The following is a 23,255-nucleotide window of genomic DNA, read 5'->3' on the forward strand; positions in this document are numbered from 1 at the left end:
ATTTATTTCCTATGATAGTCTTTCAAGTTAAAAATAAGAATAAAAATTGATTAACGAAAGCAAACAGGTACTCGAAGGACACACACACACACACACACACACACACACACACTAATGGACCAGGAGAACCAAGAAGAGTACAAAAAATAAATAAACAAACAAAAAAAATGAGATTAACACAATGATAACACGTCCAACAGATGTAGTGAAAGAAAAAGAAAACAGATTTATGGAAGGATTAACGGTGAGAGAGAGAGAGAGAGAGAGAGAGAGAACAAGAATATCGGAACCTCCCCTCCCCCAAAAGAAGGCAGAGCAAAAGAAATGAGTAGAAAACGAAGAAGTGTATGTATGTATGTACGTGTATGTATGTATGTACGTGTATGTATGTATGTATATGTGTAACTAGAAGCGATTACGATTATAGAAAAGAATGAATAAACAGAACGGTGGTGGTGATAATAATAATAATAATAATAATAATAATAATAATAATAATAATAATAATAATAATAATAGTAATAATAATAACAATAACAGTTCGTAGTGCAAGGTGTAGTTTGCTTGACTTTGGTTACACTCACAATCGAATCGCCTTAATTTACCAACAGACAAACACTGACGAAGCACAATAAACAGAAATCACAACCAGTCCGGTCTCCATAACATCAAAGGAAAAAAATATATATAAAAGAAATAATCTGAAAAGAAGAAAAAACAGAACAGCCACACGAGATCAAGGAATAAATATGTACCTGATAAAAATAATCCTGAGTGAAAAAAAAACTATTAACAACGTAAAGACAAAAAAAGTAAACAAAAAAGGCAGGAACATCACTATCACCAAGAGGAGGAGGAGGAGGAGGAGGAGGAGGAGGACAAAGAAAATATTTACCTCCCCCAGACACTCCCCCCGCACGTAACCTATCACTGCGGGGGTATGGGGGGGGAGGGGAGGAGGTAGGGGGAAGGGAGGGCAGGGGAGGTGAGGGGGCATAGGCCTAGTAAATGAACAGCTGGTGTCAGGGTAGGCCTATTAAGGAGATGGGTGGGCTGTAACACACACACACACACACACACACACACACACACACACACACACACACACACACACACACACACACACACACACACACCATTAAAAAGAAAAAAAACGAGCCCTTATTTTTTAATCTTTAAGGACAAAAAACTATTATCATGATTATTCTGTGTGTGTGTGTGTGTGTGTGTGTGTGTGTGTGTGTGTGTGTGTAATTAAAATCTGAGAGAAAGGTTGCAGTTTCCTCTTCCCCTTTCCTTCCTTTCCCTTTCCTTTAGTCCCCTTCCCCTCCCTTCCCTTCCCTTCCACCTCTCTCCCTTATCTCTTACCCCATTCCGTTTCCCCTTCCCTTTCTCTTCCTTTAGTCCCTTCCTCTTCCCTTCCCTTCTCTTCCTTGTCTGCCCTCCTCCCCTTCCCTTCCCTCCTCCCTTCCCTTCTTCCTTCCTTCCTTCCTTCCTTCCCTTCCCTTTCCTCCCCCTCCTGTCTTATCGATCGGAGACTCAGATAATTATGAGGAAGTTTGTCTGACGAATAGATCGGTCGATTCCTGCCAGTCCCGCCTGACACACACACACACACACACACACACACACACACACACAGAGGGGAGAGCTCGTGACTATAAGCAAACACCAATTTTTTTTTGTCTTCATTTTCCTCCGTTGTTGTTTTTTTCCCTTGTCTTTTGTTCATTGTTTGTTATTTCTTTCTCTTCGTCTTTTTTACTTTTCTTTTCTTTCCTTTGGGTCCATGTTTTTGTTGTTTATTTCTTTGTTTATTTACGTGGGTGTTCTTCTTGGTTAGTTTTCTTATTCACTACATTATCATCGTATGTGTGTGTGTGTGTGTGTGTGTGTGTGTGTGTGTGTGTGTGTGTGTGTGTGTGTGTGTTCGCCACCTGCTCGGCGTGGAGGGCAACAGGAGGGCACTTGTTTGTTTCGGTAAGTCGCACCTGGCACCTCCTCCTCCTCCTCCTCCTCCTCCTCCTCCTCCTCCCCCTCCTCCTCCTCTTCTTCCTCCCCTGCAAGCCCCCTTCGTCCTTGTTCACTATCTCTACACACACGACCCCAATGACTCCCCCCCCCCCCCTCTCTCTCTCTCTCTCTCTCTCTCTCTCTCTCTCTCTCTCTCTCTCTCATTGACCTCCATATTAATTCTCTGATTCTTACTCAACATTACTGTTATTTTATATTTCTCAATTTCTACACTTTTTTCCTGGAGTGATTTTATTTTCCTCGTTGGGTATGACATCATCTCCTCAATATACTTTCTTTCACTTTCTTTTTCTTCCTTTTCATGTCCATATTCTTCCTTACGCTCACTTCCTATTCTTCCTTATTCCTCAAAGTCTTCCTTACCCTTTTATTCTTACTCTCTCTCTATTCTTCCTTGTACATTATTTTCTACCTTCACATTATTATAACATCAACACTTCTACACACACACACACACACACACACACACACACACACACACACACACACACTTTACCCATACCCACAGGCAACCAGAAACTATTACCCATCACCCATCCACCCCCCCATCCACCCACCAACCACCCATCTTCCCCCACCTCCACATCCACCCACCCTCCCTTCCTTCCACCCCGCCGGCCACGCCCACCACAAAATGACTTTATCTCTTCCACACCCGAGGCTCTAGTGGAATTGAGAGAGAGAGAGAGAGAGAGAGAGAGAATATACGCCTAACCAGAGTAAAAGAAAAGTGGATACGAAAATAGAACAGCAAAGATTTAAATAAAAAAAAATAAAAAAATAAAAAAGAAGAAGAAGAAAGAAACGAAAGAAAGATGGAAAGATTGAAAAAAGAAAAAAGAAAAGTGGTTTTAAACTTGAAACAAAAAAAAAGAAAAAGAAAGATCAAACAAAAATAAGAAAAAAAAAGAAAATCAAAATGAGCTCAAAAGAAAACATAAAATAAAATATTTATAAAGAAAAAGAAGATGAAGAAGAAGAAGAAGAACCCTGACCTTGAAATTTCCATAACAAAGCAGGGGTGGAGCCATTACCCTTCCCAGAAAAGACGCCCCCCCCCCCACCTGGCGACCCCCTACCCCCCTTTCAATGGTGGTGATGGCTGTGGTGGTGGTGGTGGTGGTTAAGGATTTTTCCCCTCCATTCAATTTCACCTCCTCCTTCCTCCTCCTCTTCCTTCTCTCCTTTTCTTTCCATTCTCTATATCTGCATTCCTCTTTTCCTTCTCTCTTCTTCTCTTCGTCTTCTTTCCTTCTCATCCGTTTTATTTCCCCTCAATTTTCCTTCTTCTCTTCCTTTTTCATTCCATCTCTTCGTCTTCTTTCTTTTTAATCCGTTTTACTTCCCATTCTTTTCCTTCTCCTCTTCCTTTCCCATTTCTTCGCCTGATTTTCTTTCATTTTTATCCGTTTTACTTCCCATTCTTTTCCTTCCCCTCTTCCTTTTCCATTTTTTCTAGTGGTCATCTTTGTTCTCGTCCGGTTTTCCTTTTCCTCCTTTTCCTTTCCTTTTCCTCCTCTTCCTACCTTTCCCTTGTTCTTTTTTTTTACCTTCCATTTTTACTTTTCATCCATTTCCTTCTCTTCCTCCCTTATCAATCCTCTTCCTCTTCAACTATTTATCCTATTCCCATCTTTCTTTCCTTTTACAGTTTCTTCCTCTCCTCCTCCTCCTCCTCCTCCTCCTCTTCTTCCTCAACTTCATCATCGTCCTCTTCAATTCTCTCTCCTATTCCCTCTCTCTCCTCTTACTATTTCCTCCTCTCCTCCTTTACTCCGTTCAATTATTATTTCATTTTATTATATTGCTCCTTCTCCGCCTCCTACGTCTTCGCCTCCAACCCACTTTCAATTTCGTTTTCAATTTGCATATTTCATTATCTTCTCTCTCTCTCTCTCTCTCCTTCTATTGCTGCTTATTCATTCCTTGCTATTATTCATCTTCCTCCTCCTCGTCTCATCCATTTCCATTTACCCTCTTCGCTTTTCTCCTTTTCTTTCTCTTTTTCTATCCATGTGTTTTTTTTCATCCCTCCTTTTCATCCTCCTCCTCATATTTTCTCTCCTTCCTGATCTTCTTTCCTTCCTCTCTTCATTTGTAGTTCTTCTTTCCTTCCTCCTTCTTCTCTTCTTTCTTCTCTCCCTTTTCCTTTCTTCCTTCCTTCTCTTCCTCTAATTCTCCCCATTCGCAGTTATCCTTCCTTCTCTCTTCCCTCCTTCGCTTCCTCCTCCTCCCCCTTCCTTACTCCTTAACCTCCTCTCCTACTTTATAGCTCCCCTTACTCCCCTTCATTTCCCTCCTCCTCCTCCTCCTCCTCCTCCTCCTCCTCCTCCTCCTTAACCTCTCCAGGCATCATTAACCTTAACCGTGACTTCAGACCCCAATGCCATGTGTGTGTGTGTGTGTGTGTGTGTGTGTGTGTGTGTGTGTGTGTGTGTGTGTAAGAAAAAAGTGAATAAGATTTTTTGATGTTATTTCATATATTTCGCTATAAACATCCTCCTCCTCCTCGCCCTCCTCCTCCTCCTCCTCCTCCTCCTCCTCTTCCTAATGGTGAGCAGATAGACCGGGTGGGAATGGTGGAGCTGATAATGGAAATAATGGTAATTGAGTTTTAAGATAAGGGAGGTGGTGGTGGTGGTTGGTGGTGGTGGTGATGATGATGGTGATATAAGGTGAGCAGTGACAGTGAAAGCGAATGTGCGTTAATTATACCTGATGGAAATGAGAGAGAGAGAGAGAGAGAGAGAGAGAGAGAGAGAGAGAGAGAGAGAGAGTACAGTTTACTTCCCCCTCTCTTATTTCCCTTTCTCTTCCCCCTCCCCTTATCCCCCTTCTCCATCGCCTGCATTCACCCCTCTTTATTTCCTCCCCTCCCCCTCTCTCCCCCTTCTCTTTTCCTCCCCTCCCTCCCCTCACCCTCCCCTGCCCTTCTTTCTATTTAGCCAGCATGTGCGGCATGAGACCACACCCTCCTACACACACACACACACACACACACATTGTTCGTAAACCTTATTATAATGTAACGTGATGTAAGTTTTCCACGTGAAGGTGAAGTGTGTGTGTGTGTGTGTGTGTGTGTGTGTGTGTGTGTGTGTACATGATCCATAGAAAGCTCTCACTAATGCACACGCCTCTACCGGAGATTACTGACGCACACACATGGATTACACACACACACACACACACACACACGCACACACACATTTTTTATTGGCACACAAAATATTACTCTTTAATTTTCACTACGCATATATATTATTTTCCCTGTGCGTGTGAGGGAGTTGGCGTCTGCGTGCGTGCGTGTGCGTGTGTGTGTGCGTCTGCTGTCCACACACACACACACACACACACACACACACACACACACACACTGGTCAATATAAAACTACTGTGCATTATCGATCTTCGTATTTCCTCCTTGGCGCCAACACCACCACCATCCAACCACCACCACAGTCATCACCACCACCACCACCATCCAACCACCACCACAGTCATCACCACCACCACCACCATCCAACCACCACCACAGTCATCCCCACCATCACCACCACCACCGTCATCTACACCACCACCACCACCACCATCCAACCACCACCACAGTCATCACCACCATCACCACCACCACCGTCATCTATACCACCACCACCACCACCATCCAACCACCACCACAGTCATCACCACCATCACCACCACCACCGTCATCTACACCACCACCACCACCACCATCCAACCACCACCACAGTCATCACCACCACCACCACCACAACCATCACTCACAATCCCCACAATCACCACCATCACCACTATCACCAAAACCACCTACCACCACTATCACCAAAACCACCATCACCACTATCACCAAAACCACCTACCACCACTATCACTAAAACCACCTACCACCACCAGTCATCACCACTACCACCATTTCCATCACTAACCCCCTTCCTCCCCCTCCCCTCCTCCACTTCAATCACCACAATCACCACCAATTCGTTTTCGTTATGAATCACGAGAGAGAGAGAGAGAAGGGTTTTGTTTGTTTGTAGGTTCCTCCACCTCCCGGATGTCCTTCTTCCCTCACCACCTCCATTTCTCTCTCTCTCTCTCTCTCTCTCTCTCTCTCTCTCTCTCTCTCTCCTTTCGCTCCCTCTCCTTTTCCTCCCTCTCTTCTTCACCTCCCTCTTCCCTACCATTACCACGCATCTCTCTCTCTCTCTCTCTCTCTCTCTCTCTCTCTCTCTCTCTCTCTCTCTCTCTCTCTCACATTCCCTGTTCTCCCAATCTCCTTCCCACCTCTCCTTTCCCATTTTCCCCTTTTAGCCTATCTAACTCTTCCCTCATTCCCTAATTTCCCTTCTCTCCTTCCTTCACTTCTCTCTCACTCTTACTGACCTCCTCCTCTCTTCTTCCCATTCTCCTCCTCTCCCCCCTTCTTCCTTCCCATTCTCTTCCTTCACCAACCATTTATTTCGCTCACTGAACAATGAAAACGGGAATATAAATAATAAAAATAAAGATAGGAAGAAAACAAGCGAACATGCACAAAAACGGATGACGATTTAAATATTGAAATGGTGGACAGAACGATTACACACACACACACACACACACACACACACACACACACACACACACACACGTCATTGAGAGGATATGGATGATGAAGAGGAAGTGGAAATGTTAGTGATAAAAAGGCAGGAAGAAAGATAAGAAGTAGAAGAAGAAGAAAGGAGAGAGAGAGAGAGAGAGAGAGAGAGAGAGAGAGAGAGAGAGAGCAAGATATTAATTATGGAGGCGTCAGGTGAGAGATACAGGAGGAGATTAAGAGATGATAAGGAGATAACCTGAGAGATGAAGGAAGGTGAAAGTGGAGATAAAGGAGACATTGTAGGGAAGAGAGAGAGAGAGAAGGTGCCTTGATGGATCCTGATAACATCCTCTCATGCGATCAATAAAACAGTGCACAGATGGTGTGTGTGTGTGTGTGTGTGTGTGTGTGTGTGTGTGTGTGTGTGTGTGTGTGTGTGTGTGTGTGTGTGTGTGTGTGTGTGTGTGTGTGTGTGTGTGTGGGTGTGTGTTTGTGTGGGTGTGTGTAAGGGACAGACACAAACAGACACAAGCACACATGATTACAAAGACAGCAATACGGACATACAGAAATACAGACAGACGCAAATATAGACAGACACAGACAGACAGACAGAGAAATATGAACACAGAAAAAGACATCATACTAACTCCCCTAAAAAGTAACAAGGAAAAAAACGACAAAAAATGAACACAGACGTCATATAAACAAAAAAACAAAAAACAAAAAAAAGACAGGAAAAATGAGCACAAAGACTTCATATATACCCCCCAAAAAAACATAAAAAATTAACACATAGACGTCACAAAAAAAAAGACGGAAAAAATTGAACACACAGACGTCAAATATAAATAAATAAAAAAATATAAAAAAAAACCACGGAAAAAAATTAACACAGACATCAAAGGAAAACAGGTAAACAAACAGACAGAAAGCCAAATACGAATGCATCTTAATCCACTTGCCCGTCCATCCGTCTATCTGTCTGGAGGAAGGGGGGGGGGGGGGTCACGGGCACTCACGGCGAGGTCTGAGCCGTCAAGAGGCCTAAGACGCGGGGCTCATGAAACACTTGCATGGAACACTACAACACTTGATTCACGAGTCGCCTAAATTCTCGGCTTCTCTTCCCAAACCGAGCATCTCTCTCTCTCTCTCTCTCTCTCTCTCTCTCTCTCTCTCTCTCTCTCTCTCTCTCTCTCTCTCTCTCTCTCTCTCTCTCTCTCTCTCTAAGGAAAAGAAGTACAAAATTGAGGTAAGAAGGAAGAAAGTAAAGAAAATAAGGAATAAAGGAGAGAAAATTAGAGAAGAAAGAAAAGGAGGGAGGAGAAACAGTGAAAAGATGAGGAAAAGGCTGGGAGGCTGCGAGGGAGTGTGTGTGTGTGTGTGTGTGTGTGTATGTGTGTGTGTGTTATCGTATCCCGCCTGCCACTATGGGTTTCGAGATATGGAGGAATTTATGGTCCAAGGAATGTTTTAATCGTCGACCAGCTCCAAAATGCAAACTAGCTCATCAGTTTACACACGCAGCGAAGAGAAGAAAATACATAACCTTACACACACGCCCGTGAGAACACTGACCAAGATAAAACACCGCAAGATTACATTACAACACTGCAAGCTGACCATGGCAAGACTGCAAGGTAACGGCACATCAGACTGTTCTTTTACGTTTACGGCGAAGGAAATAACAAATAAAAAGATTTACGAATGCGAAAAAGAGTGAAGATATAACAACATAAAACAAGAAAAAATAATGTAACGTTTGACAAGATAACGGCTCGCCCTCAGACTATGTTTCTTTTACCTTTACGGCGAAGGAAACAACATATCAAAAGTTATATGAATGCGAAAAAATGAAAAAAAATGAAACTAAATGAAAAAAATGAAAAATGAAAAAAAAATACAAGAAACAAAATCCGTGGTTAAGTTTTTGGTACGGAGTCGTCGAAGGTAATAGAGGAAAAAAAATACGAATGCAAAATAAAAATAAAATATCGCAACATCAAGAAGAGAGAAACAAAATCCATGGTTAAGTTTTTGGTACGGAGTCGTCGAAGGTAATAGAGGAAAAAAGATACGAATGCAAAATAAAAATAAAATATCGCAACATCAAGAAGAGAGAAACAAAATACAAGGTTAAGTTTTTTTGTTACGCAGACGGCGAAGTTAAAACAAATCGAAAGCTGTACGAATGCAACAAAGTAAAATAAATAAACAAATAAACAAATAAATAAATAAACAAAAACAAAAATACCGCAACATCAATAAGACAAACAAAATACAAGGTTATGTTTTTGGTATACCCAGACGGCGAAAGAAAGAAAAAGTGTACGAATGCAAAAATAAATGAATAAATAAAATAAATAAAAACAAAAACAAAATAAATACTTAAGTTCTTAGTATACGAAGGCGTCTAAGGTGGCTGAGTCTACCTACACACCGAAGAAAACGGGATCAGGTGACATTTCCTAAGATAGACAAGAAAGCAACGAGATCTTATGTAATGCAACTTCCTTTAGCGGAGAATAAAAAAAAGATATGATGAGTAATATCGATAAAACAACAACAACAACGTGAGCTACATGTATATTAAGAATTCAACGAAGAAAAAAAAATCTGATGTATTGCAATTTCCTTCGGCAGAGAATGATAAAAAAAAACAAGATAAGAAAACAATCTGACGCGTAATATCAATAAATAACAATAACAACAACAAGGTGAGCTGTATGTATATTAAGAATTCAACAACAACAACAACAACAAGATATAATGTGGTGCACTTTCCTTCGGTAGAGAATAATAATAATAAAAAAAAAGAACTGATAAACCGGTACTATCGACAAAACGACATGTAGGTGAAGGAGACATCAAGAACCAAAGGAATAAGAAATCGAGAGAGAAGAAAAAAACATCTAATCTATTGCAACTTCCTTCGACGGAGAATATAATAAAAAAAAAAGCCCTCATGAACCCAAAGTAACATCGATCCTCCTCACTGTCGCACAAAACAACAAGGAGGTGAAGGAGACAGACCAAGAGCTATAGGTTACAAGAATTCGACAAAGGAAGAAATAAATATCCGATGTACTGCAACTTATAATTCCTTTGACAGAGAATAAAGAGAAGATCTAATATTTGAACCTTGAGTAACATCGATCCATTCACCATCACTTAACAAAATCACTAAAGTACAAATGATTAGCGCGAACTATCATTATTATTATTATCATACTATACTATCATCTATACTACTGTCATCATCATCATCATCATCATTACCAGACTGAATACCGATGAAGGAGGAGGAGCAGCAAGAGTGGGTTCAATTCACAACTCCGCACAATAAAAGTCAACTAAGCAAATTCATAGATGATAAACAAAAAGACTCATACATACATCATCTCCAACCCTTCCCCCTTCACTCCCTACACCGCCGCCTCCACCTGAACCAACATCATCATCTTCCACCATCTCCACCACCCTCCGTAAAGGTGAACACGGGACACCGATGTTTGCCGACCCCCAACAACTTGCTCCAACATACCTATTTACAGCATGCGGGGAAAGGCGAGGAGACGCAGCACGCTCACGCCTCCTCAGTGCTTGCCTTGCCCTCCACCGCACCGCCCGACACACTGATCTTGTCGGGTGGGATGGACTGTTTCTGATAACGCAGCGACAAGTCACGACCGTTTCTTTCACGCCCACAATGCAAGACGCGGCGGCCACTCCTCCATGCGACATAAAGGAGAGAACAGCGAAAAAGGATATATACCCCCCCCACCCCACCCCCCACACGCTGCACTCTTAAAGCAGGAAAACCGACAGACAGACAGCAGGATATGACGGCAATATCAGCGATTGCGTGTGTGTGTGTGTGTGTGTGTGTGTGTGTGTGTGTGTGTGTGTGTGTGTGTGTGTGTGTGTGTTGGAGGTGAAGGAAAGGAAAGGAAAGGAAAGGCAAGGATAGGAAAGGAAAGAGAACGAAAACGGGAGATTGAAAGACTCGTGTGTGTGTGTGTGTGTGTGTGTGTGTGTGTACAGGTGCACTGGCCTCTCTCCCCCGCGCACCTGCCTCCCGGGGTATCGTGATTTGCGGCTTCGAAAGTCTCCCCCCTCGAGTCTTCATTTCCACCGGAGCCACAGAGGAAAGTTGAGGGCTCGAGGAAACGTTGCTGAAAAGTGAAATTACGGGGTGGTGGAGGTGGAGGTGATGCGGACGGTGTTCCTGCCATCCCACGCAGCGACGGTGCAGCGAAAACACGAAGCCAACATTCCCTGGGCGGCGAAACAGCTGTTGTTGCCACGCGCCGCGAGAAGTGAAACAAGAGTGGTGGCGTTTGAAAGCCTCGGGTCCGTATTCTGTCAAACGCTTTCGGCTCCCGCAACAACTATTTTCAAAGGCCACAAAAAGGAGAGTAGTGGGTTCCCATGAGTGCTTTTCCCCGTTCATGGTGGAGATCCCTTGTCAAACTACCCATGGAAATACTCACAGCAACCTCTACGAAAACCTTATCAAATATCGGTGTGTAAGACTCGTAATCTTTGAAAATATGGACGTCACTTACAAGACAGCTGGACTGACGAACTATAGAAGGACCTTGTCAAACTAAACATGGAAATACTCACAGCAACCTCTACGAAAACCTTATCAAATATTGGCGTGTAAGACTCGTAACCTTTGAAAATATGGACGTCACTTACACGACAGCTGGACTAACCAACTATAGAAGGACCTTGTCAAACTAAACATGGAAATACTCACAGCAACCTCTACGAAAACCTTATCAAATATCGGTGTGTAAGACTCGTAACCTTTGAAAATATGGACGTCACTTACACGACAGCTGGACAAACCAACTATAGAAGGACCTTGTCAAACTAAACATGGAAATACTCACAGCAACCTCTACGAAAACCTTATCAAATATCTATAGAAGACCTTGTCAAACTACCCCAAAAAATACTCACAACAACTTACGAAAACCTTATCGTAACCTTTGAAAATAGGGACGTCACTTACACGACAGCTGGACTAACCAACTAAAACGACCGCAAATGAAGAGCAACAACGGCAGGCGCACGAACAAAAGAGTACATGGTGCCGTTGGAAAGGCTTAGGAACATATTATTCAACATTTCGGCTCCCAAGCACACACATTTGACAAGGCTTTCGCAGTTGTGAGGCTTTCCAGGGGTAATAATTTGACCCTGGTAGGAGTTCGACAAAGCTTCTATACCATGAGCTCTAAAAAAGACTCATGAGAATGCATTATACCTCTTTTTTGGGCCTGTAGAAATAACTGGTGTGAGAGTCGGCTGTAGCGTCTAAGAGTACCGACATTTCTCTAGAGACAATTAATAACTACGCTAAATACTTTCTCCAATAACAAAGAAAAGAGGAAATGACTGACGAATGCGACTTTTTTCACCAGACTGCGACTTTTTTCTCCCCTTCCTGGCGATAATGTACAAAGTTTACCAGCGTCGACACTCCTGCCTGCATTCCCTCTGCCTCCACTGCCGTCGTTTTGGGGATTCGAAGTCTGGTCTACATGCACGTTTCCGGGTTTTGCTGTGACGTGTGTCCATCAAAACTTTGCAGGGACTGAGTGGCGGGTGGTGGTGGTGGTGGGTGGTGGTGGGTAGTGGTGGTGGTGGAGGGGACAGGTGGGTGAGTGACGAGCTCCATGAAGGTAAGTTTATCGTCAAGGGCCGCACCGAAAGAGCACAGTCAGGATAACGTCAGGCAAGGAATGGAGTGCATGAATGGCTGGCTGGGGGAGGGGGGGGTGACCGAGGAGGAGGAGGAGGAGGAGGAGAGTGTGTATGTGTAAGGAAACATTATAAACCAAAACACACAAAAATCAACAACTTATCGTATGATCCATGTTTCCTTCACTAATAATTTCGTTTTCATTAAGGTTCATTTCCATACTACACTACACTACACTACCCCCCCACACACACACACACACACACCTGCACGCAGTTCCGGTGAGGCTGCCATAACCCATCTCGGCTCCATGCACGTCAGGTCCGTCTCCTGGGCCTGATTGGAACGAGCATGAATAACCATCAGGCCGGGCAGCGCTGAGGCTCGATTACTGAATGGCCGGTGGTGGGTTTTGAGGTGCAACGATATATGTGTCTTCCGTGTCCCTTCAGTACAGACAGATAGACAGGCAGACAGATATCCCCCCACCATACACACATTTAGACATCCCAACACACGCAGAAATGGACAAATATACATACGAACATTAAGTTATATAAACGCATAGAGAAACACACATACACACACAAACGAACATAGAAGAAAATAACACACACACACACACACACACACACACACACACACACACCAAAGGCCTTCCTGCCGGGCTGTCTGAAGCAATAGCGGAGTCTGTCAAATGGAGTTCTCGAGGCTGGCAAAGTCCGTCGCGAATCGCTGTCACATCAAAGCCAAGTAACCTCCGACAACTGAAGGTCTCGGCAACTAGCGTCTCGAGGGAAAAGAAATATGTGACGAGTGAAGAAAATAATGAAGTGGAAAGTTGCTTCGGATGTAACGTAAAAATGATTCCTTTGATGATTTGAGAAAAAAAAAAAAAAAAAAAAACGGATTCTGCACATGGAGTTCACCTAAAAAGATCAGCGACGGTCGTAAATCCACCGCTGATACATGACTCTTATAAGGGGAAGACGCACCACACACACTCGGCCTTCTGCTTCTGCTATTGCCTGTTGCTACTTCTGCTTGTTTGTGTCTGAGGCGCGCGCTTCTTGGGTCAATATTCTCAGACCTTATATCTATTTCTTCCAAAGGTCAAAAAAAAGATTAATCGGGTTCCAATGAGCGTTATACTCACGTTCAGGGTCAAAACAACAAACTACCTATGGAAATACCCACAACTCCTACGAAAGCCTTGTCAAGTGTGTGTGCTTAGGCGCCGAAATGGTTAAGAATGTGGCGCCAAGTCGTGTGGTTGCCTGCATTGCCTTCATCTCGGGCGGGGCTCTTAAAAGAAAGCCCATATTCTCAAGTGTTTCGGAGCCTACACACCCACATTTGATAAGGCTTTCGAAGAGGCTGTGAGTATTATCTAAGGATAGTTATATGAGACTTTCGTAGAGGCTGTGAGTATTACCTAAGGATAGTTTTATAAGGCTTTCGTAGAGGCTGTGAGTATTACCTAAGGATAGTTATATGAGACTTTCGTAGAGGCTGTGAGTGTTACCAAAGGATAGTTTTATAAGGCTTTCGTAGAGGCTGTGAGTATTACCTAAGGATAGTTATATGAGACTTTTGTAGAGGCTGTGAGTATTACCTAAGGATAGTTATATGAGACTTTCGTAGAGGCTGTGAGTATTACCTAAGGATAGTTTTATAAGGCTTTCGTAGAGGCTGTGAGTATTACCTAAGGATAGTTTTATGAGACTTTCGTAGAGGCTGTGAGTATTACCTAAGGATAGTTTTATAAGGCTTTCGTAGAGGCTGTGAGTATTACCTAAGGATAGTTATATGAGACTTTCGTAGAGGCTGTGAGTATTACCTAAGGATAGTTTTATAAGGCTTTCGTAGAGGCTGTGAGTATTACCTAAGGATAGTTATATGAGACTTTCGTAGAGGCTGTGAGTATTACCTAAGGATAGTTTTATAAGGCTTTCGTAGAGGCTGTGAGTATTACCTAAGGATAGTTTTATAAGGCTTTCGTAGAGGCTGTGAGTATTACCTAAGGATAGTTTTATAAGGCTTTCGTAGAGGCTGTGAGTATTACCTAAGGATAGTTTTATGAGACTTTCGTAGAGGCTGTGAGTATTACCTAAGGATAGTTTTATGAGACTTTCGTAGAGGTATTACCTAAGATAGTTTTTTAGTCATGGTGCTTGGGAATGGGTCGTGAGGGAAATAACAATAAAACAATGAAACAAAAATAAAATAAGGCTTTCGTAGAGGCTGTGAGTATTACCTAAGGATAGTTATATGAGATACCAGACAGCGGAAGGCACACATCTTTTAGTCATGGTGCTTGGGAATGGGTCGTGAGGGAAATAACAATAAAACAATGAAACAAAAATAAAATGAAACAGGGTCGCTGAAATAATAACAGTGACCACAGGACGGACTCTGATAGCTCTCGCGGCTCTCTTCACGTCACGAGGAAACACTCCGAAGAGACAAATTCCCGCCTCTTGCGCCCTAAACTTTCGGAAACCATGACGGATGATGCGTCCGCGGAAACTTTTAATGTCAGACGCGAGAGGCGCTGACGCTCCATACATCAGCGGCGCCGCGGGGGGTGGAGGGGGAAGGGGAGAGTTGGGGGGTTGGGGGACGGGGATGGTTGGGGGGTTGGGGGAAGGTTAGGGTTGGGTAGGAGGGTTGTGGAGGGAGCTGATGGTCCTGACGCATTCACCGGCGCAGCTTCTTGTGTCAAACTTGTGCAAACTGTGACGAATGATGCGTCTGACACTCTTAACGTCTGCCAGGAGGAGATGACGCTCGATATGTCAGTGGGAAAGGAGAAGAGGGGAGGGGAGGGGGATGTGATGGACTGGACGGCTTGACGGGTCCAGCTTCGAGACTTTGAGGAACGGCAATTTAAGTCACAGTCGTGTAATATATGTATTATCATGTATATATGAATGTATGACTGTATATGTCGAAACACCAGGTCAGTATCACGCCACAGGATGTTTAACGTGGTGCTTTTGGGCGTGGGAACTGTCGGTATTTCTATCACATGCGGGATGGTGACACTTGGAGGACATGTAATAAGAGACCCGTGAAGTACGTACAGTCCTTAACAAAAATAATCATTCATTTGTAACACTTCAAATTAAATACAAAGATACGGAAGCTAAAGAACACGCAATAATTTCTTTTCTTTTCGTGAGCTGTCTTCTTTACTGCACAAATAAAAAAAATTAAAAAGCTGCATACAATAAACCTGATCATAATAAAACAGCTATAACAACAACAACCAAGCCTCTAATGCTTTAAATCCACCACCAGGAACAACATTACCAGACCCAACGAGCCTCAGTTTGCCATCAGGAGGAGCAACGAGGACGAGGAAACAGAGCAACATCGAAGTAACAGTTTATGAAGACCTTCCAGCATAGCGAGTCTCACAGCGATGTAGCGACAGTAGCAGACACACACACACACACACACACACACACACACACACACACACACACACACACACGTCTCTCACTGTCAACATTCTTCTCTCCAACATTTATCATCATCTCTCTAGTGAAATATAAAGAGAAAAAAAATGTGTTAAGCCTTCCTTCCTTCCTGTCTCCTTTCTCTTCCTTTCCTTTCCTTTCCTACACACACACACACACACACACACACACACACACACACCTAATACCAGTGTTCAGAGGTAAAAATAGACCAATCAAATCACAAAAGCCTTTCAAAAGCATTACCTCGACGCCCTAAGAAGTGATGATGATGATGATCTAAAAACAAACAAACAAAAAAAAAGTGTGTGTGTGTGTGTGTGTGTGTGTGTGTGTGTGCAGAATATACAAATACGTACGAGGTATTACTACTTATGAAGGTCGTGGCGTCGTGGAGGTATTCAAGGACCATCACCATCACCACCACCATCGTCACCATCACTATTACTTTCACCATCACCACCATCACCATCACCATTACTTTCCCCACCACCATCACCATCAACGTCAACACCATCACTACCACCAAGCGAGTGTCCCTCAAACAAACACGAAATTTCCTGATGATGACGTGTCACTATTACGAAGCACACACACACACACACACACACACACACACACACACACACACACACACACACACACACACACACACACGCAAGCTGCTTACGGGCTCAACCTTCCATTTGCATTAGTTCTTTCAAGCACAAAATACGTCTAACACTTCTTCACACTATTTTCCAAAGCTATTTCGAGTACTTCAGCAACTTCATTCAAGACTGTAACCATTTAATTTCATCCTCGGCGCTCATATTCAACTTGGTAAGACCTTATTTTTATCTCTCTCTTTCAAACGGGTGGAAGAGAGTGTATGAAAGTCTGTGTTGCAAAAGAATAAAGAAAATTGCATTCGGTCTTAAATTTCAGACGGAGAAGGAAGGAAAAATCATGATAGCAGGCAAATATATGTGAGAGAGAGAGAGAGAGAGAGAGAGAGAGAGAGGGTGAGAAGACTAAAAAGAGTTGGCTCAGTACCCACTAACACGGATATCCTCCATGCATCTCTCTCTCTCTCTCTCTCTCTCTCTCTCTCTCTCTCGCTCTCTCTCTCCTCTTCCTCCTCCCTCCATCCCTTTCCTCCTCTCCCTCCATCCATCCTTTCCTCTCCCTTTCCTCCTCACCCTCCATCCCTTTCCTCCTCTCCCTCCATCCCTTTCCTCCTCACCCTCCATCCCTTTCCTCCTCTTCCTCCATCCCTTTCCTCCTCACCCTCCATCCCTTTCCTTCTCTTCCTCCATCCCTTTCCTCCTCCTCCATCTCTTCCCTCCTCCTACTTCTCCTCTCCTTCCCTCCCTTTCCTCCTTCCCCTCCATCCCTTTCCTCTTCTCCCTCCATCCCATCCCTTTCCTCCTCCTCCTCCTCCTCCGTTTCTTCCCTCCTCCTAGTTCTCCTCCTCTCCATCCCTTCCCTCTGTCCTTCACGTCATGACACACAACCACCACCACCACCACCACCAACAACAACAACAACAACAACAACATCGTAAACAATAAAAATCACAATAAACGCATGACACCCTTTCAAGCGAGAGAGAGAGAGAGAGAGAGAGAGAGAGACCACCTTCCTGCTTTCAGTCTGCCTTCCCCCCAATCTCTCTCTCTCTCTCTCTCTCTCTCTCTCTCTCTCTCAAGCTGCTTACGGATTCAATCTTCCATTTGCTCGAGTTCCTTCAAGCACAAAATACGTCTAACACTTCTTCACACTATTTCTCCAAGCCATTTCAAGTCCTTCAACAACCTAATGCAAGACTAACTATTTCACTTCATCCTTAGCGCCCATATTCAGTTTGGTGATGATGGTAGTGGTAGTGATGGTAGTGGTAGTGATGATGGTGGTGGTAATGGTGGTGATGATGGTAATGGTGGTGGTGGTGGTGGTGCCTCAGGTGTGATCCCTAATTAGACTCGGTGGCAGCAGGTGGTTGAGCAGGTGGAGGGTTGTCAAGTTGCCGCTGTTTTTTTTTTTTTTTATTATTCTGTTGTTTTGTTTCCCCCTTGGCCATCAATCACAGCTCCACAGACACACACACACACACACACACACACACACACACACACACACACACACACACACACACACACACACACACACACACATTTCTTTCAATCTTCCTTTTCTCCTTCTCTCTTTCCTTACCTTCCTTCCTTCTTTCCCTTCCTTTCCTTTCCTTTCCTTCACCTCCCACACACACACACACACACACACACACACACACACACACACAAGGATGACACATGTATACAACTTGAAGTGTTTATGATGAGAATTTGCCTCCTCCTCCTCCTCCTCCTCTTCGTCATCATCATCATCATCATCATTTCTTACATCGCTGAGCCCTCATCTTTTTTTTTCTCTCCATCCATCATATTCTTAAATCTTACTACACCTCCGACTTACCTCCTCTTCCTCCTCCTCCTCCTCCTCCTCCCGGAACCTCTCACGGGACGGCGCCAGGTTCTCTCCCTTCCTCAAGAGTCTTCTCCCTACACACCCACGACCCTGCAGCCCTTCAATCCCCTTCCCTTAACACCCCCTTCCTACCCTCTCCACCCCACCCTTAACACCTCTCCCACTCCACTATTCCTTACCTCTCCACCTTACTCCTCTTCCTCCACCCGCAAATTTACGTCCCACGCTCTCTTCCACAAAACTCCGTGCATGAACTGAGGGAACGGGTGGGAGAGGGGTGGAAGGGAGAGGAGGGGTGAGGAGGGGAGAGGGGAGAGTAGGGGAGAGGAGAGAGGAGAGAGGAGAGGAGGGGAGAGGAGAGGAGAGGGGTTGAGGAGGGTTGGTAGAGAAAAAGGGAGAGAAAAAAAAGGGAGACGGAACATGTGAAGTTACTGGGAGAGAGCAAAGGAAATGAAAGAGAGGAAAATAAGAGGAGGGGAGACGAGAGGAAGATAGAGAGGGATGAAGAGGAGAGATGAGAAGTGTTACTGGAAGAGGAAGGGTGAGGAAGAGAGGAAGGGAGATGAGTAGAAGGGAGAGGAGGAGAGGACGAGAAATGAGGGGAGATGAAGAGGGTTACTGGTAAAGGAAGGGGTGCCAGGAATGAGCAGAACAGTGTACTCCCCCCCCTCTCTCTCTCTCTCTCTCTCTCTCTCTCTCTCTCTCTCTCTCTCTCTCTCTCTCTCTCTCTCTCTCAACCCTTACCCGAGAATCTGCATGAGGTGGTGCATTTGACTTTTTTTTCTCTCTCTCAGCGGCCGCCTGGACACACACACGCACGCACATACAAACACAGTCTCTCTCTCTCTCTCTCTCTCTCTCTCTCTCTCTCTCTCTCTCTCTCTCTCTCTCTCTCTCTCTCTCTCTCTCGCCAGTTCTCGGAATATTTTGCCGCACCCTTCGCCTCCTCTTCGTCAAAAATCAATCGCTGTTACTTAGCACAACACCCACGCACACACACACACACACACACACACACACACACACACACACACACACACACGCCACGTTCAGGGACATTTTCAACATTGCTTTGTCATGGTATTTTGAAATGTAAACAGCAAACTACACACACACACACACACACACACACACACACACACACACACACACACACGCACACACCTCCCCATCTCCGAACACAAACACACTCAAGGACAACACTATCTTTTCATGGCCTCATCTCTCATGAAATCTTTGGAAATGTACACACACACACACACACACACACACACACACACACTGAGCCCTCGACCGTGACTGGGTAACTGTGCATGAGGCAGCGGGGCGGGATGGGTCAGGCGGCGGCGGCGGGGTGGCGGCGATGCACTCTGCTTGCTTGCTACGATCACACGCGTCTTGCTTCTCTCTCTGGGGTCTTGACACCACGAATGACTCTGGGTTATAAGACTGACGAGTGACTGACTGACTGACTGGCTGATGGATGACTGACTGACTGACTTAACCTAACCTAACATGATGGACGAATGACTATCTGGCTGACTGACTGACTGACTGACTGACTGAATGAATGACTGATGGATGACTAACTGAAACATGGACGAATGACTGACTGAATGACTGATGGAAGACTGATTGACTGAATGAATGACGGATGACTAACTGAAAAATTGACTGATGTATGAGTGACTTACTGACTGACGGACGACTGACTAACTACCTGGTTCATAGCTCTAACAACCACATAAATAAAGTAAGTTTGCTAGAAAAAAAAAGCAGTAAATGGAACAAGCTTAGCAGGCAGTCATGTGATGAGAACCAATGCGACAGAGGACAGTTTCAGGAACAGGTTACATTAAATTTTTAGGAGCAGTAAGTAGCGGGCTTTTTTTTTCATTATTGTTTTCTTTCTTTTTTTACGCCCTTGCACTGTCACCTTTCCTGCAAAAAAAAAAAAAAAAAAAAAAAACACGCACTTTAAAATCACAGGTAATTTCAGGTATACGTAATGACGGCGGGTTCTTCTGATTTTCTTTTCTTCTCTTGCCTTTGAACCGAGTCTTGTACAATAGAACAAGATGGAGTGTAGTCAATTTTGCGAAGGGTAGAGGCAAAGAGCAGCAGTCAAAAGGCGTGGGAAGAGGAAGAGGAAGGAGGAGGAGGAGGAGGTCAAAGAGGAGGATGCGTGCAATGGAGGAAGGGAGATGAAAGGGAGATGGGGAGGGAAAGGTTGAGGTACTTGAAGGCTCTCTCGTGAAGATCCTGTTTTGTGGGGTGAGGGAAGGGGAGAAAGGAAGGACCCAGTCACCCCTCCTACACCCCTACCCTCCCCCCCAAATCGTTCCCAAAACACCCCTTCACCCCAGTTACCCAGTCACTCCTCCTACCCTCCCCCCATGCATCCCCAAAACATTCCCTTCACACCCCATCACCCCAGTTACTTCACCCCCCTCCCCAGTCACATCTCTAACCTAACATGCATTTATTCATTCACCCCATCACCCCAACAGTCAGTCATTCACTCACTCCTCCACCCAGTTATCTTCCCACTCACTCACCCCATCACCCCTCCACTTATTCACCCCAGGAAGCTTACAACACCCTCTCTTCCCCCCACCGACAGTTTCACGAGTATCATGGGGTAGTTAGTCAAGGTCATCACCCTATTCAGTCATCTCTCTCTCTCTCTCTCTCTCTCTCTCTCTCTCTCTCTCTCTCTCTCTCTCTCTCTCTCTCTCTCTCTCTCTCTCTCTCTCTCTCTCTCTCACACACACGACAGGCATGCAAGGTAACGGTAAGTCGTCTAATTAGTCATCATTTTACACCTGACACTCACTCACAGGTAGCCAGCCTTTCGCCCTCACACCTGTCGCGTCACCTGGCCTTGATTGCATCTACTACACAGGTGAGAAGAATGAAAGAGAAGAGAATAAAGAAAACGAAGAAGAGGTTGAATGTGTCTTGGTTATCTTAGACTATATAATTTTGCCTGGTTGACTGACTCTCTCTCTCTCTCTCTCTCTCTCTCTCTCTCTCTCTCTCTCTTCAAGGTTGTTTGTCGTTTGTGTATTCCATTCTGCCACGTTTACAGCATCTGTTTGTCGTTGTCCGAGGAGGGGGGGGATCTCTCTCTCTCTCTCTCTCTCTCTCTCTCTCTCTCTCTCAGGGGCGACACAAAAGGTCAGCTCAAGGGGGACAGGTCGCGGGGTGATCCTTAAAAGGTGTGTTGGGGGAGGAGGAGGAGGAGGAGGAGGAGGAGTGGCCAGGTGGATCCACTCTCCTCCTCCTCCACTTTACTCCCTAACCTTCCGTCGCTTCTCGTCTTTCTTCCTCCAGACCCCCTCCTCCTCCTCCTCTTCCTCCTCCTCCTCCACTTCTCACCGTACTGTTATTCTCGTAAGTGGATATCATCATCATCATCATATTTTTCACATCCTCTGCTTTATCTGATTCTTCTTGTTTGTCTGTTTCTTTTTTCGTATACTTGTTTTATTTTTTTATTTTCTTCGTTTTTTCCTGTTTCATCTTTTCTTGATGTTCATGTTCCTCTTCTTCTTCTTCTTCTTCTTCTCCTCCTTCTGTTTACTCTTGTTTACATACTCGGTTTTCTTTTTATTCCGCCATCCCATATTTGTTTACCTTTCACCTTGTTCCTTTTTTCTATTTTTTAATTTCTCCAGTAATGATTTTTTTTCTTCCTTCTTTCTTTTCTTCTCTCACTCCCATCCTTTTTCCTCCTCCATCTACACTCTTGCTCCTCCTCCTCCTTCTCCTCCACCTCTCCCTCTTCCTCCTCCGCCTCCTGACCTCATTCCCCTCCACCGGCAGTAAACACCTGTAGCTCTGTATAAGTTACCGGCGCAGGTAACCTCATTTTTTACAATTTGGCTTTCTCGTTACCCTGACTCCACCTGCTTCCCTTTTGCCCTTCACTTTTTCTTTTTTTTATTATATTCTACTTTTCTTTAATTATTTTTTTATATCTCTATGTTCCTATTTTCGTTTTCTGGTCTTTTTTATGTTTTTTTCTTTTTTCTACTTTTCTTTCATTATTTTTTTTTTTTTATCTCTATGTTCCTTTTTTCGTTTTCTGGTCTTTCTGTTATTGCTTTTTTTTCCTTTTACTCTACTTTTTTTCTACTTTTCATTCATTTTTTATTTATTTCTCTATGTTCCTTTTTTCTGCTTTTTTTTTCTTCTTTTTTTGTCGTTTTTATTGTTTTTTGTCGAGCTTTTATTTCCCGTTTCAGAGCTTTATTTAATTTTCCGTGTTTTTTTTTCTTTTCTCCGTCTTTTTTTTTTTTTGCCTTTTATTGTTCTGTTTTCCGTTATTCCTTTTTTTCTTCCTCTCTCCTCCTCCTCCTCTTTCTCTTCCTCCATTTTTCCATGTGTTGACGATTATTATTTCCCTTCTCTTCTCCTTCTCCTCTTCTTGTATTTGTTATTGTTGCTGTTGATTATTCTTTCTCTACTTCTCTTTCTTTTATTCTCTTCTCCATTTTTCTCTTCTTTTCCTTCTCCATTTTCTTCTCTTCCTTTCCTTCTCCTTTATCTTTCTCTCTTCACTATTACCTTTCTCTTTAACAGTTCTTCCACCTCTTTTTTTCCTTTACTCTGATATTTATTTTACCTCCTCCTCTTCTTTCTCTACAAACCTCCTCCTCTTCCTCCTCCTTCTCGCCAGGGGGTCCAACACACCTGTCAACACACACACCTGCTGCTCAAATAACATTACGCCCCACCTCTCTCTCTCTCTCTCTCTCTCTCTCTCTCTCTCTCTCTCTCTCTCTCTCTCTCTCTCTCTCTCTCAGTAACGGAACAGGGAGAGAAAGGGAGGGAGAAATAAACGGAGAAAAGAGATGAATGGAAGGATTAAGAAAGGAGAGGAAGGAAGGAAGTGAAGGAAGGAAGGAAGGAAGGAAGGAAGCAAAAGACGAAGAGGAATGGAGAA

General features: G+C 44.0%; 1 long non-coding RNA gene across 4 annotated transcripts; it reads right to left on the bottom strand.

Moving 5' to 3' along the window:
• Nucleotides 1–13,241: 13,241 nt before the first annotated feature.
• Nucleotides 13,242–15,939, bottom strand: LOC127004169 (uncharacterized). 4 transcript variants are annotated; one of them, XR_007757670.1, is made up of 5 exons: nucleotides 14,608–15,939; nucleotides 14,281–14,460; nucleotides 14,011–14,145; nucleotides 13,876–13,920; nucleotides 13,242–13,830 (listed from the first exon to the last, which is right to left on the bottom strand). It is a non-coding gene; the product is annotated as an uncharacterized LOC127004169 (long non-coding RNA). The 4 variants fall into 4 exon arrangements; XR_007757672.1 differs by lacking the exon at nucleotides 13,876–13,920 and adding an exon at nucleotides 14,191–14,235; XR_007757669.1 differs by lacking the exon at nucleotides 13,876–13,920.
• Between the last annotated feature and the right edge of the window lie 7,316 nt (nucleotides 15,940–23,255).

Source organism: Eriocheir sinensis, chromosome 27, assembly GCF_024679095.1.
Source record: "Eriocheir sinensis breed Jianghai 21 chromosome 27, ASM2467909v1, whole genome shotgun sequence".
NCBI lineage: Eukaryota > Metazoa > Arthropoda > Malacostraca > Decapoda > Varunidae > Eriocheir > Eriocheir sinensis.